The 4,738-nt window shown below is 47.4% G+C and overlaps 1 non-coding gene across 1 annotated transcript; it reads right to left on the bottom strand.

Moving 5' to 3' along the window:
• Positions 1–4,438: 4,438 nt before the first annotated feature.
• trnav-aac (transfer RNA valine (anticodon AAC)) lies at positions 4,439–4,512 on the bottom strand. The gene has a single exon. It is a non-coding gene; the product is annotated as a tRNA-Val (tRNA).
• Between the last annotated feature and the right edge of the window lie 226 nt (positions 4,513–4,738).

The raw sequence follows: 4,738 nt of genomic DNA on the forward strand, positions 1-4,738 counted from the left end.
TTCATTCATGGGGTGAATTGCGGTGTGATGAAGGCGGGTTCCTTGCACGCAGCGCCGTTCACCCACCTCGAAACATTAAACTTAAAGGAAAAGAACAAATAAAAAGCCTCCAAAACACGATAGGTCTTTTGTGGTCTGCGGAGCAAGAAGCAGGGCGAGCGGTTCAACCACATGACGTTTCCGATTACACTTCCGTTTCCTTGCGTTTTTGCGGCATGTTCTTCGTTTAGGGTGACAATCGTTTGTAAACGCGGCCGTGTCCTACTTTGTGACCTTTCCCTGGTCCTGTTGACAAATGATCCCATCCCGCATTGCACAGGTTTTTTTCGACTCCAACTCCGACCAGTTTGCTGTATATTTCAAGTCACGGTGGAAGCAGCGCTATAGATATGAGTTGGAATGCAGATTGATATTGAATACTTTTACACAGGGTTGTTTCGTATGAATATGGGCCACTATCACTCCCTGTCCACAATTTCCCACAGCAACTCAGGACTGTTCTGCAGAACTTCGGTGAGACAATTGAGCCTAGCACCAATGTAGGATCATCGTCAGGTTCATTTGTGATTTTTTTCAGATTTTGCTACCAAAGAACAATGCAACACAACACAGGCCCTTGGGACCACCATGTTGTGCCGACTTTCAAACCACTCCTGAGACTATCTAACCCCTTCTTCCCACATATCCCTCTATCTTAACTTCCTCCATATGCTTATCTATTAATCCCTTGAACCTGACCAACGTATCAGCCTCCACCACCACCCCAGGCAGCGCATTCCATGCACCAACCAACCTCTGGTTGAAAACCCTCCCTCTGACGTCTCCCTGGAACTTCCCGCCCCACCCCACCCCGCCTCGCCCCATTACCTTAAAGCCATGCCCTCTTGTATTGAGCATTGGTGCCCTGGGAAAGAGGCGCTGGCTGTCCACTCTATCTATTCCTCTTAATATTTTGTATACCTCTATCATGTCTCCCCTCATCCTCCTTCTCCCCAATGAGTAAAGCCCAAGCTCCTTTAGTTTCTTCTCATAATCCATACTCTCTAATCCAGGCAGCAACCAGGTACATCTCCTCTGCACCCTTTCCAACGCCTCCACATTCTTCCGATAATGAGGCGACCAGAAATGGCCGCATTACTCTGAATGTGGTCTAATCAGAGTTTTGTAGAGCTATATCATTACTTCGCGGCTCTTGAACTCGATCCCACGACTTATGAAAGCTAACATCCCACAAGATTTCTTAACTACCCTACCCACCTGTGTGGCACCTTTCAGCGATCTGTGGATATGAACATCCAGATCCATCTGCTCCTCTACACTGCCCATAATCCTGCCATTAACTTTGTATTCCCGAGTTTGTCCTTACAAAGTGTACCAACTCACACTTCTCCGGATTGATCGCCATCTGCCACTTGTCAGCCCAGCTGTACATCCTATCAATATCCCTCTGTAAGCTTAGACAGCCCTCCACACTATCCACAACACCCCACTCTTCGTGTCATCTGCATACTTGATAACCCACCCTTCCACCCTCTCATCTAACTAATCAATAAATAACAAAAAAAGTCGAGGTCCCAGAACCGATCCCTGTGGAATACCACGAGTCACAGCTCTCCAATCCGAATGCACTCCCTCCACCACAACCCTCTGCTTTCTACAGGCAAGCCAATTCTGAATCCACACGGCCAAGCCTCCCTGGATTCCTTGACCTCTGACCTTCTGAAGAAGTCTACCAAGCGGAACCTTGTCAAACGCCTTACTAAAATCCATGTACACCACATCTACTGCACTACCCTCATCAATCTTCCTGGTCACCTCCTCAAAGAACCCTCTCAGGCTTGTGAGGCATGCTGGCTGTCCCTAATCAGTCCATGATTCTCTAAATGCTCATATATCCTATCTCTTACAATACATTCTGACAGCTTACCCACCAGAGGTAAGGCTCACTGATCTGTAAATCCCTGGACTATACCTACTATTTTTTTTGAATAAAGGGACAACTTTCGCCAACCTCCAATCATCTGGTACCATCTTCGTGGACAACGAGGACAAAGATCCTTGCCAACGATTCAGCAATCTCCTCTCTGAGTTAACGAAGCAGCCTGGGGAATATTCCTTCATGCCCCGGGAAATTTATCTGTCCTAGTATTTTCTAACAGCTCCAACACAACCTCTCTCTGGATACCTACATACTCTAGAACATTACCCTTACCAACACTGACCTCAACGTCAACAAGACCCCTCTCCTTGGTGTTTACTGAAGAGAAGTATTCATTGAGAACTTCACCCACAGCTTCCAGGCACATCCTCCCACCTTTCTTATTGATCGGACCTACCTTTACTCTCGCAATCCTTCTGCTCTTCACATGCGAGAAAAAAGCCTTGGGATTCTCCTTAACCCTCTTCGCCAAAGCCTTTTCATGTTCCCTTCTCGCTCTCCTCAGCCCCTTCTTAAGTTCCTTCCTTGCTACCCTATATTCCTCACGAGCCCTGTCTTATCCTTGCTACTTACAATGCTGCCTTCTTCTTCCTAACTAGTTGTTCCACCTCCCTTGTCACCCATGGTTCCTTCACCCTAACATCTAGCATGAGATCCCTGATCATCGACCACATCTCCATAGTACATTTCCCTTCAAAGATTTCATCCCAATTTACACTCCCAAGTTCTCGCATTATAGTCTCATAATTCACCTTTCCCCAATTAAATATTTTCCAGTCCTCTTTGCTCCTAACCCTGTTCATGACAATGCTAAAAGTTATGGAGCACTGGTCGCTGTCCGCCAAATGCTCACCCACCGATAGATCTGTCACCTGACCCGGTTCATTACCTAGAACTAGATTCAATATGGCATTCCCCCTAGTCGGCCTGTGAACATACTGTGACAGGAATCCGTCATGGACACACTTAATAAACCGACCCGCCTAAACTTTTGGCATTAAGCAGGTTCCAATTAATATTTAGGAAGTTGCAGTCTCCCACTATCATAACCCTGTTATTTTCGCATCTTTCCAAAATCTGCCTCCCAATCTGCTCCTCATTATCTTTACTGCTGCTGGGAGCTCTATAGAATACTCCCAGTAGAGTAACTGCTCCTTTCTTGTTCCTGACTTCCACCCATATTGACTCTTGAGAGGATCCTTCTACAGAGACATGGGCATGGCGAAAGATCCGCAGTTACAGCCACAGATATACGGGGATATCCGAGTGAAATCCGGATCTGAGTCGTTCGTCCCCGTCCCTTGTGACACTCCTTCCCCCGGCCTGAGAATATGAGCGGGATCAGCTCCTTTCAAACTGCAATAATATTGTTGACGTTTTCACCAAGGATATTGAGCAGCTGTTGCAAAGCTTTATGGAAACGACTGGAATTGCACTGTCCTCACAGCCCGGAGCCAAAGCTGGAATACTATTTATACGAAATATCAAAGGAGGTATATTCCGCGTGTGAAGCGGACCTGACACTCCTTACACTGCAGAAATCACGGCAAGTGTCACAGAAAGACGGGGCTTCCGTCCTCAATACACTACCACTGACAGGGGGCTTCTGCATGTCCATGAAATACGACGGCTGATGTCCAAGCAGTAAACACTGGCCGATCATCCAACCGTCGTTCAGCAGGGGAATGTACACAGTGATGTGTAAATAAGGCAGGAAAATGCAAAGATCCGCGTCACTCTAGATCCCACCTGTCTCTTCAGGATGACTTTCCACACCTCTCGGATAGTCCGGCCGTGTCTCGGAGGTCACTGCTCACAGATCAACCTGTAGACCGTCTCCCATCACTCTCCTCACTTCTCTTCATTCCCGACACGACAACAGTGGAAGTGCTCAACGGGAACAAATGAAGATAGACATGGACCACGTGATTCCCAGTAGTTGTAGGAACGGCCGCGGCACAAAAAGCATTTTGCTCTTCAAAGTTCCGTCTGGATCAAAACATAGAGCGAGTCATAGAATGAGCGGGGAACAGGAGGTTGTGCTGTTGAGGCTGCCTTGAGGCCGTTACATCAAGAAACCGCCATGAGGTAAAGAGAACATTCTGTACGGAACTTGTTGCAATTTCAGCACGACAGCAGCATCTCCGGAGAGACCATTCCTCTGATAAAGTCTCACTGAAAGCAAGTCAGAAAGTCGAAGGACACGGAGCACATGAAGACTATTCACTGCAACTTCCTATCGGGGTTGCAACGGTTCCCGATACAAGGTTCAACGCCCAATGTGAACCGTTGCCATTCAGGTGAGTACGCCGAGAACAATGGGGGCGGCAGATCGAAGGCAACGGCGTTCGCATATTCTGGTTAATGTGGGATACGATAATGTATCAGGATGCATGCAGTAAAACGGCGGGCAAGTGGTGAGGGACTGCACTGGGTTGTGGTTGGAGCAACAGCTGCATTTATTTACTGTTACTTGAGTCAAACAAAAGTATGTCAGAATGTTTCTGCCTGGTTTACGAACCAGGGACCTTTCGCGTGTTAGGCGAACGTGATAACCACTACACTACAGAAACTCTACTTGCTGCTTCTCATGGCCCGCGGCAACAGGTCCAAACAGCTCAATGTTAATCACACTCTCCCAGATAACTGCTTGGTTTTGGCGCACGAGACCAACGGCTGAAATATCGAAAAGAAAATCGTTCCCGCTATCAATAAAAAGATTGAATCCATTGGAAGAGTTCAGCTGACCCAAACCTTCATAGTAATCCCGCCGCAATTGAAAGTGCCTCCCGATGAACC

The sequence above is a fragment of the Pristis pectinata genome, chromosome 17, assembly GCF_009764475.1.
Source record: "Pristis pectinata isolate sPriPec2 chromosome 17, sPriPec2.1.pri, whole genome shotgun sequence".
Taxonomy (NCBI): Eukaryota; Metazoa; Chordata; class Chondrichthyes; order Rhinopristiformes; family Pristidae; genus Pristis; species Pristis pectinata.